Below are 15,091 nucleotides of genomic sequence, written 5' to 3' on the forward strand. Positions count from 1 at the left end.
AATATCCTGCAACAGCTTGTAAGTCACTTGGTTTTTGAAGTACACTGGAAAATATTACTTATTTTCATAATTGCCAGCTAACAACTAGCTATATTTCCAGCATAGTGTGATATAAAAAATCACTGACAGTGAATTGCCATGTCTCCCACATTCGTGTTTCACACTATATACCACAATAACATGTAGGTTTCTCAGTTATAAAAATATGAACATAAATATGAAAATACGAATAATAGGATCTTAGGAGGTTACTAGGCTATTGGCCCTGAGGCCATTACAAGCCTAGACAAGAGTTTCGCCCATGTTTAGATGACTCAGCACCCAATGCCCCTGTCCAGCAGGGACACGGGTGGAATCCCAGGGATGTATTTTATGTTTCCATCCAGTTATCCAGGTTGTGCTTAAACAGGGGTAAAGTGGTACTCTGCTTGATGTGGAGAGGGAGTCTATTCCACAGATGGGGGAGACTCTGGGACACAAATCTGTCCTGCCAACAAGTCCAGGTGATGTCACAGACCAGGTTGAGGCCGTGCATGTTAGTTACTCGAGTGGAGCTTGACTTGCAGATATGCTCGACAGCTGTCCCATCAATGTGGGGGTCTGTGATCGTCTTGTATATCAGACAGAGGTCACCTCTGAGGTGTCTGTATGAAACTGAGTACAGGGATAGGCCCTTTAGCCTATCTGTGTCTGATAGATGCTTGAAGCCCTGGATCCTCCTGGTCTCTCCAGCTACTGCATGTGCTTTGTGAGGTACATGCCGAAAGTGGCATTGTACTCAATAATGGGCCTTATAGGGGAATAATACAGGGATGTTATGACCTCCTTGACCCTGGATGAGATACCCTTACTTATAAGGTGGTTGTAGAAGGCTTTTCATACAATGGAGGCAACATGGTGGTCAAAAGTCAGGTTGCTAGCAACCTGGCTGCCCAAATCCCTCATGACTGATTGCGTGCTTAGGACATTGTTATTAATGTGATAATTTGTGGGGATGTCACTCTCCCCAAAGGGGATGATGATGTGTTTTTTTGGTATTCAGCTTGAGGCCATGTTTCTGGCACCAGTCGTTTGTCTGAGTGAGACCCTCTTGGAGGATGTCCACATCACTAGGGGAATTGATAACAGTACCCAGCTTGCAGTCATCTGCAAACTTGGTCAGCCATAGCCCACTGGTTTTGGCCTGCACCTCAGAAAAGTATATCTCAAATAACAGAGGTCCCAAGACCAAACCCTCGGGTAGGCCACTTGTTACTGGTCTACTGCTTGAGGTGGCTTCCCCTGTTTTCACTAGGTGGGTTCTGTCATTGAGTCAGTTTGCTACACATCTGGTAACATATGGATTGATGTCTAATTGAGAGAGTTTATCTATTATGCCCAAGTGGGGAAGAGTGTCATAGGCTTTGGTCAGGTCAAGGTAGGCAGTGTGCACCATCTTCTCCTTGTCCAAGGCTTTGGTGACTGTCTCAAAGAAGTCCACCATATTTAACAGACATGACTTCCGCATGACGAATCCCAACTGTTTGGGATCGAGTGTTTGGAGGTTGCCAATGTCCTTGTTAATGAGGTCCATGGTAATCCATTCCATGGCCTTGCAGATGAGGCTAGTTAGGCTGATGGATTTATAACTTCCTGGATTGGTGGATGCTCCACCTTTATTCAAAGGGATGACAGTGGCTGTCCTCCACTAAGCTGGGATGAAGCCAGTATTCAGGCTTTGGTTGAATGGGGTGCCTAATGGTGCTGCAAGTTCCTGCCTGAGTTCATGCAATATGCATCCTGGTAATAAGTGGTAAACAAAGATTAATTTCTCCACCCCAGAACATCCTAGACTAACAATGTTAGTGTCATTTTGTTCATAACGTATTACCCTTTCTAATATTGTCTATTATTAGCTGAAAAGTCACTTTGTTAAAGAAGCCAGACCCCAAAAATTTCTAGACACCATAAGGTGGCATGGGTGTAAACTAGAAGTATCGAAAAAATGTTTTAGGCTTGAGTGTGTTAATTTCCTGTCATAACTGAAAAAAAAAGTTAGTAGTTTCCTTTATCTGTCATTTCCTTCAGTTTCACTCTGCTTTAAAATTTCTAATAGCGCTGTTAAGTTTATTGCTGACGTGTTTCATTGTGGTCTTGAAGTAGTACTGCAGATTTCTTACAACTATACATTATTTTTCTTATTTTGTTACACAGTTTATTAATACAGAAGTTTCATCAGATGGCTTTACTCTTGAATTTGCCATAATATTTAAGGCAGTCAGATACAGATGTTTCTATGCAGCTGTTTAGATGTTTCTAAAACTGGTGGTGAATGTGACAGCCCTCTCATATGGGCCCATTTGCCGGGGAACTTTGGGGATGTTTGCATTGCTGTTCTACCTGGTTAAGTAGACTTGCTTTGGAGAAGTCCCCAAAGAAGGTTTAATTTGGTAGTGGGTGGTAGCACTAAGCCTAAAAGAGAAGGTAATAGATTTCTGGTCAGAAATAACCATGCATGTAGAGAAGTGTGGTTGAGGCCAGGAAGAGGCTAAGTTGATAATGACCAGAATCTGGACCACATCAGGGATATTAAAACCCCTAGTGGGTAGTTTTATCATTTGCTCTAGTGCATTGTTATTAACAAAGTTAAGGAAATGTTGAGTATGTCCATTTTTAGAGCTGTAAGTGGGCCAGTCAATGCTTGGGTAATTGAAGTCCCCTAGTGATAGAGTATTTGGTTTGATACTTAACCCTTGAATGGTATTAAAGTGATTTCCATGATCTCTGGGGGATACTGATGGGGATCTGTGGGTAGCAATATGGTGGATTTGTTAAGAGTGCTTTTGATCTGCAAGTTAGGGTTGTAGATAATTTGAAATGGGGTGATGGTGTTTGTTAGAAATGCAGATACTCCCTCACTATTACGTAAGGACCTGAAGGCATGATAGGTGCTAATCCCTGGTATAGAGGGAGTGCTGTCATTGTACTGACACCATAACCTCAATAACTCTATTAATGCAAATGTGCTCAAGTTGCAGGAGGGCCTCAAGTTCTGGCATTTCTCTGTTTAGACTCCAAGTACTGAGTAGTGCTATCATGATGCTGTCAAAATCAGAGCTTGAGATTGCTATGTAGGAATGTCCAGTAGGGAGACTCTCCCTAAAAAGGCAGTACAGAGCCACCAGTTCTTTAGCCAGTATGTGGAAGTCCTTTTATGAAAGGTGTAAGTCATCTCTGGTGAACCAGGAAGCCTTATCTACCATCTCACCCCAGGCCAACACATACTGGATACTCTTAGAATGAATCTGACTGCTGAGCCAATTGTTAATGCAAATTATATTGCCTTGGTATCTGGGCATCATTTTTAGTGAGGCCAAGATGCTACTCAAGGCCAGTGTCTGTCCTGCATCTAACACTTGCATAGTTAGTTCCGTCGTGTTTCCCTGCATGTCCCTCTGGGTAGAGTGCCACAGGTCATTCACTCCCACATATGCCACCACTTAGTCATAGTTATGCTTGTGTAGTTTAATGGACTTTAGAGCCCTTGTGACATCATGGATTAAGGAACCAGACAAGCAGCTTTCAGTCACCCGGTTCTTGTCCAGTCTGATGAACGTGGAGTCTGTATGCACATATTTATAGAGTCTCCAATGACTAATACCTTTCCCTGAGAGGCAATGAACATAGTCAGCCTTACATGTGACTCCTAGGTGATCTGTGCAAAGTGGCAGTACATGGGAATGTGTGCTTTTAGCTGATATCTTTTAGAGAGTGTTCTAGTTGACTTTGGCAACTTTCTTCTTTATAGCTTCTGCATAAGTTAGAGGGTGAATGGTGTAATGTCACAATTGTGGTGTTGTGGGTGGTAAGTGTGTATGCTTTATATACTTTTATTTATATACATACACACAAGCATAAGCATTTAAAGGGTAACTAAGCAAGAAACTGGGAAGGTCGGGTAAGAGGACCAAAAGTCGGTAATAGAGGTATAGGTACAGAGACATGCAAATTGCATCACTTGGGCCACAGCAACACTTAGGTAAATTATTGTGTGTGTGTGAGAGATACAGTAGGCCTAGTAGGATAAGCAGTATTTAGGAGATTTTCAAAGAAGAAAAAGTGGCACTTGAATCATTCTTACAAAGACTCTGTCTAAAATTGTTTGCAGCCACATGACCATCTTAGGTAGGAGGATAAGATGTCTCAGGTTTTCGGCCTTACGGCTGAGAAAGAAGAGGCTGTGAGGCTAAGTTGACTTGTATTAAGTTAATGTCTGGTGTCACTGCAACAGTGGACTGATACTTTAACTAGTATTATTGTGCTGACAGAGAAGGTTACCTCATAACTCAATGTAGTTTTGTAGTTTAGGTTTCCTGAAGACAGAACAGGTTGGGCTACATGCTTGGTGGTGCTGAGATAAAGCAATGACAAAAAAACTACACATTTAATTAATACTCGGTTAGAGTACGGCAACATTTTTTTCTGAGATACAGAAGTTGTCATATTTCAGTTTATCCAGAAGGATTCCTTTTCCCATTGATCTTCTCCCTTCAGCGTTAAGAAAGTGAGAACATTTCTGGGTCCATTGGAAGAGTTAGCTAATTTTGGCCTTTGTGTCTCCCGTTTAGTTGTTGAAGGCCACAGTCATAAAATTACATTTTTATTATATAAACTACCACTTCTAATCATAGAACTTCATTGTTCTTCCTTCTCTTCCCCTTACTTGCTTTATCTTTTATTACACTTAACTAGACCCACACACAAGCATAACACCTTACTGGCATAGTACCACTTCTGTAGTCTACTGTTTTGTATGCTAATGGGATGCATGCCGAGTGAACTACCTTCAGCGAACACATTTTTTCTTTCTGCCGGGGCAAGCCCTTCTGCACTGCTTGTGTTAGCGGACACTGCCCAGACTTATTTATACCAAATCTGATGTTGCATAACAGTGGAGAAAAAGAAAATCTCCACTGTCTGTGAAAGTAATTTCAGAAAACAATATTTCTTTTTGCTTTCACTGAAACTACCTTCGCGGACGTAACAATCTCATTATCATTTGTTAAGTCTGACTTTGTAAATTACTCCTCCACTCTTACATACGTATTTGTACAGAGTATATCTGTATACTCTGATACGTTCTACTGATATTTTCTGTACTTGTAATGTAGATCTTTTCTCTCCAGCATGTCGATGAAAGGAGAGGCACTTTGCTCATCAGATTAACATGTTTAGTAAACAAATAAAAATGAATAAAATAAAATATTTTAAATTGAAAGGTGAATCCAGGACCCTATTACCTGCACTTGTGCTACATGAAATGGGTTTGAACTGAAGAATGAAAACATTTATTAGAAGGTCAGTGTTTTGAACCTGATAAGATAGTTTGGGGTTGTTGCTTTCGAGTATTTTTTGATGATGTGGCAGAGTGGGGCTCACAGACATGATGTCCTATCCTCAGTATATATACAAACAATAATGTTAGACAGGGTGGGTGTTATGAGTGAAGTAACAGACTGCTCAAGGGGGGTTTCAGTCTCCAATCCACCCCTGGAAGGTCCATTACTTTCACGTAATGCTCCCCTCTGCTTAGATAATGGGCTATATCTGTTTTCTTTGTTTTAATTTGCATATATATTTGTTTATACTTTGACGTAAGATAGCTCTTCCACCTGCTGTTTCAGACTTGCTGCAGGATATGCAATTGTTTTTTGGGGGAAGTATTTTGCTCGCAAAATGCAAGTTATGTAAGTATTTAATGTCTACATGCATGCACAAACACAATCACAAACAGACTCTCACAAATATAGTCAGAATGTAGTCAGAAGCAGGGTAACCACTCACTGCAGTGAGTCCCAAAACAAGGAGACTGAATGCCCAAATGAATGGACTTGCATATAATAAGATGCCATTTCTTAGAATATTCCCTTTTATTCAAGGTATGGCAATCTTGGAATTCATATATAAAAATCTGGGCGGGGGGTGTAGGGGAACTGCCCCCCCCCCCCAAAAAAAAAAGAAGCTTAAAGGAGAAGAGCTATTTTGGGGATTCACTCTCCTCTTTTTTTGGTCTTTTTTTTTGCTTGTTGGCACTCAATATTTCAAGTGCTGACATTTCAGTTGGGAGCCCACAAACAGACATACATACATACACACACACACACACACACACACACACACACACACACACACACACACATGCAAAAGTCTAGATAGAGAGAGAGAGACTCTCTCTCACAGAGCTATTACAGGTACTTTCTTAACAAGAGCACAGTTTAGATGCCTTATGGATATCAAATTAATGAAAAAAATTCAAACAGTGCAAGGTATTGCAACCCCTCTTTCCCCATGCCTCTCAACTGCCCCTAACTTTACTTTGTCCCTCAAAAATATTTGATTTCCTGCTAAATCCCTGAACATTATTGTGAGTTGAACCCAGACATTATAAGCTGACACTGCTTACTATTCGTACAAAGGGTGCTGATAAAAACCTCATTCTCCTTTTGTTTTACAAACAAATTAGGGTTATATTCAAAAATTGGGTTGCTCTTAGTTTTTCTCTTTGCATTGTTGTTTTTTCTATAATTTTCATGCAAATAAGTTTAGAGGTATGTGCTCAGTCTCTCACTCGCTGTACGTGCCTGTCTCTCATTTACTCGGTTCCTCTCTGTGTGTATCTCTCTCTCTCTCTCTCTCTCATATATGTATATGCACACACACACACTTTGTTGTTTTTCTTTTTATTTATTTTAATTTATTTTACTCTCACTAAATAGCAAAGCCTCTTGCTTTTTTGAAATCTGTGTTTCTCAGCAGCAAAATATTCTGCTGTGAGGTAGTAGACTTGTCTTTTTTTACAGGGTGATATCTGTCCATGAGTTCCATCTTTGAGAACGTTTATTCTCCATTGATCTATGTTTCACCCCTTTTCAAAGGTTATTTTAAAGTCACACGTACAGGAAAGTTGCAAGCAGATATTGTTAAACCCTTACTCTTGCAACACGCTCCCCAGAATTTGCTGATGAGATCAAGGTTGCTCCTGACAGAAGGCCCCTATCAGTGTCTTGAGGGTAGGGGTGAGGATTGGTTTAAGAGAGATTGTGGGCTGGTATGATGGTCAGTTTCTTTACTTCATGATCACAAGATACAGAGTTTCATTTTTTACTTTGAAAATGAAATTGGCTAGGCTTGCAAGAACATCTAAGCCAGCACTTACCTATGATGTGTACAGTTAGTGGATGTCACAAGCAACACATAAACCACAAAAGCAGTGTGCAAAGCAGTCACAGCCCTTAAGGCCAAATACAACACCAAACATACTTGTCATAGGTGACTCCATAGTCAGACACACTGACGTCCCACTCACCAGGCTGAACAAGGAGAGGGTCACAGTAAGCTGCCTATCGGGCGCTAGAATCCGCCACATAACACAAGCACTCGGGTCACTCCATGGCAAGTACAAATATGACACAGTCATTGTCCATGCTGGTGTGAACGACCTGAGACGTACCTCCCTGGACTACATGAAAAGAGACATAGAGGAGCTCTCTGATTATGTAGCCCAGGCAGGTATGACCCTAACCCTGAGCAGTATCCTTCCTTCACCAAGAATGATGCCACAATATAGAGACAAGATGATCAGCTTTAACAATTGGCTTAATGTCTGGTGTCATTCAAAGGGGATCGAGTGTCTGTCTGCCTGGGATGACATGCTTGACAAGCCACGCTGCTTCGCAAGGGACGGCTTGCACCTGTCACCCCTGGGATTCGGATATTGGCTAAGGCTCTTGCCACCCCATAGTGCCTTTTTAGGCAAGGCTCAAATTCTAAACCTACCACCCTAAAAACAAAATGGGAAGAAACTGAGGGTAATGCTGCTCAATGCCAGAAGTCTAAATCTCAAAATGCACGCACTCGAGGCCCTTCTCAGTATGGAGAACATCGATGTCTGTGCTGTAACTGAAACCTGGTTCAAGGCTCCTGAGAGCACCCGGCACTATTAGGTTTTACCTCATATCATGCCCGCCCCAAAACCCGGACCACACCACAAAAGGAGGGGTGTATCCATATTCATAAAGGATACTCACACCTCCAGGTTGGTGGCAATGCACGAAGCTCGGAAACCATCCAGGTGCAACTAACCATAGGCAAAACTGCTCTACAAATTGTAGCATGCTACAGGCCACCCTCTCAAACTCAGGAACCCCACACAGCCTTCCTGAAGACACTGGAGGGTATAAATGTATCTCCAAACACCATCATATTGGGTGACTTCAACTACCCGAATATAGACTGGGAACATTACTCAAGCCCTAACTTTCTAGCCCAACGGTTCCTGGAGTTCATAAATTCAAATGCCATGGAACAGCTAGTCACTGTTCCCACGAGAGGAGAAAATATACTAGATCTCATTGTCACAAACATGGGGACAAAATGCTCCACACCGGAAGTATATCCCTCATTGGTGAGATCTGATCATAAACTAATCTCACTGGAAATCCACATCCCGCCCCCACCCCAAGCAAAAGACCATAGTGAAGAACTTCTCTAAAGCAAACTTCACACTACTCAAGACTGGTGTGGTATCCTTCAAGGCCCCTGAGCCAGAGGAAACCACAACCCAAGCTGCGGAAGCCCTTACAAATGCCTTCTATGAACACCTCCAGGACTGCATGGATCAGGCAATCCCAAATAAAACCAAGACTCTTTCCACAAAGGGCAAACGTCCAGTCTGGTGGACCCCAGCCATTAACAAACTTTACAATAAGAGGAGAAAGCTATTACATGATAGAACAAAATCCATAAAAGGGAAGTCACCCCTGATCATTATTAGTAAAAAATGCGAGCACTCATAAAATCAACTAAGGCCAATTTTGAGAGAAAAATTGCCATGGATTCAAAGGACAATCATAAGGCCTTTTTCAGCTATGTTAGGAACCTGGGTGGAAACTCCCAGATATGCTCAGAATTAGTCCAAAATGATACAAAAATCACTGAACCCACAGACATTGCCAGCATACTGGCAGACAGGTTCAGTGCAAACTTCACCCCTCTCCCCTAAAGGAGAGATAACTATCCCAGCCGAGTGTAGCCTCCCGGACATCTCAAATGCGCAGGTGAAAGCTGCTCTCTCTAAAGCTAAAAACACAGCATCAATGGGACCGGATGGTGTCCCGGCTGTGTGCTACACGAGCTAAATGAGGAATTAAACCCGCACATAAGGCAGCTGTTTAATCTCAGCCTTACCACAGGATACGTGCCCAAGGAGTGGCGACGGCAACTGTGGTCCCACTCCACAAAGGCGGTGCCTCTATGGACCCTGGTAATTACCGCCCCATAAGCTTAACAAGTCTAGTCTGCAAAGCTATGGAGAGGATCATAATGGAGCTCATAAACAAAGATATAAGGGACTTGCAGACATTGGACCCGACCCAGTTTGGCTTTGTCAAGGGAAGATCATGCCTTTTGAACTTGGTTGACTTCTTCGAAACAGTCACCAAGGCCATAGATGAGGGAAAGGCAGACCATGCAGCCTACCTTGTCCTTGCAAAAGCTTTCGACACAATTCCCCTCTCGGTATTGTAGAAAAACTTACCAGCTTAAATGTAAACCCATATGTCACAAGATGGGTTGCAAACTGGCTTAAGGACAGAACCCACAGGGTTAGAGTTGCTGGCGCTGTGTCAGACTCCAAGCCGGTCACAAGTGGTGTCCCACAGGGCTCGGTCCTTGGCCCCTATTGTTTGGCATCTACTTCTCAGAAGTACAGGCCAACATGGGAGGACTTTGGCTGACAAAGTTTGCAGACGACTGCAAACTGGGCGCCATAGTGGAAAGTGCATCGGACACGGATATCCTTCAGAAGGGACTCACGGAAACAGATAGCTGGTGCCAGAGCCATGGCCTGAAGTTAAACGCCAAAAATGTATAGTCATACCCTTCGGGAAAAACAAGGTAACCCCAAGCTACCATATAGGTGGCAATCCACTAAGCACAGAAGAGGTTATCAGGGACCTGGGGACCCAGGTTGACAGTGGCCTTTCTTTTGACACTCACATTGCTAAAGTGGTTAGAAAGACCTTCTACATTGCCCACCTGATCATGAAGGGATTCACATCCAGATCTAGTGAGGTCATTGTTCCCTGTACTCTTCACTTATCAGACCAATGATCGAGTACAATGCCCCATTCGGGATGTATCTCACCCGACATCTGCAGCAATTGGAGAGACCCCAAAAGTTCCTCACCAAAAGGATAAAGGGACTCCAAAATCTGTCATATGCTGCCAGATTGAAGAAACTCCAGCTCTATTCAGTCGCATACTGTCTGCTCAGAGGTGACATGTGCCTGACATACAAGGCCATGTCCAACCCGGAATTAATGGACATGCTCCACCTCAAAAAATCCAAATCCACCAAAACCACTAGAGCAAGCGACTTAAACCTTAGCACGGATATAAATAGGACGTGCTGGAGGGATAGATTTATCACTCAGAGACTCCCTATGCTGTGGAATAAAATCCCGGTCCATGTGAGGCAGAGCACCTCGCTGACTCTGTTCAAGAGAAATCTAGACCTGTGGATGGGAGATCGTAGGTTTACCCCAGGAATCATCTCTGTGTCACTGCTGGACAGAGGCACAACAAACTAATGGGCACAGTATTTTTTCATATAAGGGGTGGCGTAAGTCACAATAATTTGGGCTAGGCTTATAAATGCCTTAGGGCAGATAGCCTAGTATAAACCTATGAACCTATGAACCTATGAAATCACCGTGTTTCTCTCTATCCACAATCTGTTAAAATTTGGCCTTGATACCATCTTTTACATGGACATAAAGGCTTTGGTGTGGATGAGATTTTTCAGAAATTTGTCTAGGGTTGGATATTAGAGATGTGTCAGAAGGTAGTAGCACATTGGATTTTGGAATACATAATCACAGATGCCTAAAGTTATTGTCACATATATTCATTAGTTTTACACAACATATCTGCTACATCCATGAGACAATATCAGTTACGGTCCACATCCAGATTAATACATTAAGATGTTTTCAAAATAATATCACCCCTAATATTACTGACCTTGGACCGAACATCTCACTGTCCTTACCATTAGCCATTCACTGGTCAACATCCACAGACTTGAAAAACCTCCAGTCAAATGCTTGAAATATATGCAATATAGGTAAAACCAAATGTCTTAAAATATTCATGGACTTGTATAAACCAGACATTAAATTCCATTTGCCCGACAACAGAAGGAGCTAATAAGCCAATCTAGTTTGACCATTAAATGCATTCAACATCCTAGCCTACATCCTCCATCTCTAATTTTCTGCCCCACCCTTTTCAACCTGTTTCCTAGTGACCGCCTGTGTGCATTTGAATCAGTGGCCTTGTTGACGTCCAGGGTGACTACATCATCCACCATTCTCTTCTTACCTTTTCCGTTAACCCAATCGTTAAAATGGATTAGGCCTGTCTGATAATTTTGGCTGGCCAGGAATTCATGCCAGCCATTACTCTGGGGGTTACAGTTGCCCACCTTTCCCCTCTCAATTTTCTCCATAACTTTTCTACCCTCTGTTGTTAAGCTAGCAGGCCTGTAGATTTCCTACTCCCTTCTCCTTGTACAGGGGAAACCACACTGTCCTCGAGTCCTCTCTCACTACTGTAGTGTCCAGATATCTATTAAGAACCACTTTCAGTATATCTGCCAGGAAGCCGTCCATAATTCTGATGATCCTTGTAAAAATCTCTGCATATAGAAGTACTGTGTTTTATCTTTCCTTAGGGAAGCAAGTTGTCTTTTAGACTTTTCTCTGTTTCTCTTCTGGCATTTGTCTATTGCTTTCTCCATTTTGCACAAGCATTCCCATTTCTATGGTGTCCATCTTTACAGAACACACACACACACACACACACACACACACACACACACACACACACACACACACACACACACACACACACATATGTATATGTGGGGTGGCCGGTAACATTATTTACTATTTAGATCATAAAATGAAATAATAAAGCAAACACCACAACAAAACAGAACAGCAGCAAAGAAAAGCATCAGTTACTTACTTTGTACTAAAACTCAGTTTTGAATTACTCTGAAAAAATGCTGATTGTTATGTGGAACAAACAAACTGGAAAGTTATTAACTTTAAAAAGCAGCAAACTGCACTCTTTTAGACTGTAAGCAGTGTATAGAATTCCTTGTAAATGAACGCACAGTTAAAAAACAGTACACCGGATATTGCAGTGATAGTTTAATAATCCACTCAAAAAAAACAAGAAAACAAAATTTACTACAAAAAGACAGGGAATAACTGAAAACGAACTAAAGAAAATCCTGTAGGTATCCTACAGACTTCTTATGCACTTTGTAAAATTCATTTGCCTAAGACATGGTCTTCTGTGTTGTTCAGGAAGCATTTACCTTCCAAATATGCACCTTACTAGTGCCTCATTCTATGCATATTACTCATCCACACTGCATATGCCTTACCTTATATACAATGCACTGCCTGTATCTTAAGCATGTACATTACCCCACCCTTATATTATACTGCACCCCCCATCCTCTTATCCATGTGCACTAGTACATAAGCTGTCCTGCTGTATATTGTGCGTACCTTAATGTGAATACAGTACTCTCCATTCCTCCATCCACATGCACTGACCCTCCAGTCCTGTGAACTCACCCTCCATGAATACTACCCTGTTTGGTGTAATGAGTGTGCTGTATCTATGTGCATTACCCAGCATGCAAACTATATGGGAAGGTGTTAAATCAGTGAAGTTAATTTCGACAAATGGAAAATGTTGGAATGCTGTTTGCCAAAACTAACTTCACTGACAGCAGAGTTTGCTTCTTTCTCCACTGTTGTGCAGCCTTGGAGTTGGTATATATAAGTTTGGGGGTTATGGGAGGGTTGTTCCCTGCAAAAAATGTTTTTGTTGTTTGCTGAAGGCAGTTTTAGTGAGACATTTTCAGATTTTTTACCATCATGGAAACTACCTTCTGCCAGTCAACAAAATTCCCACTATACCATGAACATATACCCCATATTTTCTGTAAACTAACCCTTAAATAATACCATGAACATATACCCCATATTCTCTATATACTACCCTTTAAATACTACAGGCCATACCTTCATGCACCTGTACCTTATGTTCTGTGCACCTGATCTTGTGAAGGTTGACGTCAATATAACTGAGCTCTGCCCTGACATCTTATCTATCCCAGGTATTTTGCCCTTCAGGCTCCTCATATTGTAACCACATAGCTCTAATTTATTATCTCCCACATATCCTTCACAATATCTACCCCTCTGATGTATATTACTTTCTGTGCTCAGTCTTCCTTCATGCTGCGGTCTCCATTCACCATAACCTGTCCTAGAACTTTGTCCCTTATGCTCTGCCTCCAATCTCATTACCATCTATGCATCAAACACTCTTGTCTTCCACTTATATAGCTTACTCTGCCTGCACATAACCATTGTGGTCAAATATTTATTTTGATTTGTTGACCAGCGATGTCTTTCTTGGTGCAAAACCTCTTTACAGTGGAGGCCATGGGTAGGAAAGCTTCATTGGCAGAAAGAAAATTAACATAAAATGTAAATTAAACATCTTTTGAGAGCACAGAATTACAAAATGATAAACAGTACCATAACGAACTGGTTTATATTACACAGAAACGTACAGTCTAAATATATACATTCATACTAGTACAAAACATTGACACTGATATATTGTTTCATACAACATATCCTTCAAAATCCTTCTCATGGTTCCTAACCTTAGCATACACAAACCACATTGCATTTGAGTTTCACATGTGCCTCATTCTCCTTGCAAGTCTCATCACATGTACTCTGTATATGGTAACTTCTGTACATACTAATCTCTATGTCATCTTCCATATACGCTGTCCGCCACACACACTATATTCCATTTCTCCCATCCCATGCAAACTACCTTCTATGAAGCTTACATTCACTCATTTACTAAAATGTGTTGTATCCTGTGTACGAGTCAAATGCATCGCATGCTTCATCCCAACGTATATATGCACCTGTTTTCCTGCTGCACTAACATTCCCACTTTGTCCCTACTGATCTTACCCTCCTGGCACAAAACACTGTATAGCTTACACTCCCAGGTACCACTCAACTGTCCAGAATTTCACAGAATGTCAAGAGCTTTGCCTCATACGTTTGGTCTGTTCCTCATAAAATTTGTAGTTTTCTAACATATCATTGAGTATTAAAGTCATGAAGTACAAGACAAACATAACTTTAAAAAAAGCATGTCAATGCAAAACATGTTATTCCAGTAATTCTCTATGTTCATAAGAACAATATTTAACATCTGCCCTTGGTATTGGGCCTTTGTCTCCCCATCCCCTTATTTTTCGCCCTTGTGCAGAATCCCTGCATTAAGAAGTTCAGAGATATGGTTAATCAGGAAATACTCTGGTTGAGCTGTGCTTCATATCCCAAAACTCTGAAGTAGTGGAACTTGGGTACAGAGGTGCATGATTACAGCATCATTACATGGAATCACGACCTATTACTGAGGGATATTTTGCAGAACAACAGCATGTCAAAAATAACTTTTCAAACCCAACTGTACTTTATATATTCCAACACCCTAAAGGATAAAGGATCACTTATTTCTCTTTCTCTTCCTTGAGACTGTACAATCTAAGAGTTAGAATACAGGGGCACAGAAAGACTCGATCCCTTGCAAAGATACAGCTGCTAAATTACATATAAATGTTTATGACTGATTTCACTTTTTGCTGCTTCTGTAAGTTACTTTTGGTATGTTTACATTTGATTAAATGCTCAAACTACCCAAACCCTTTTTATAAATTTGGTTTGCTTGTTCACTTTGATTTTTTATTCATTTTATTCAGTTGCATGATCTTAAAACAGAAGCACAATAGAAGAGCTATGGTAACACTCAACATAGCTACTTATTCCTTAAAAGACAAAATCATGGAAGTCATAATTTTAGCTCAAAGCTGCATTCGAGTGTGGGAATATAACCAGCAATCCCATGCAAAGCCTTTGTAGACTTACCTTGT

Source organism: Protopterus annectens, chromosome 14.part0, assembly GCF_019279795.1.
Source record: "Protopterus annectens isolate FY-2018-M chromosome 14.part0, PAN1.0, whole genome shotgun sequence".
In the NCBI taxonomy this organism is placed as follows: domain Eukaryota; kingdom Metazoa; phylum Chordata; order Ceratodontiformes; family Protopteridae; genus Protopterus; species Protopterus annectens.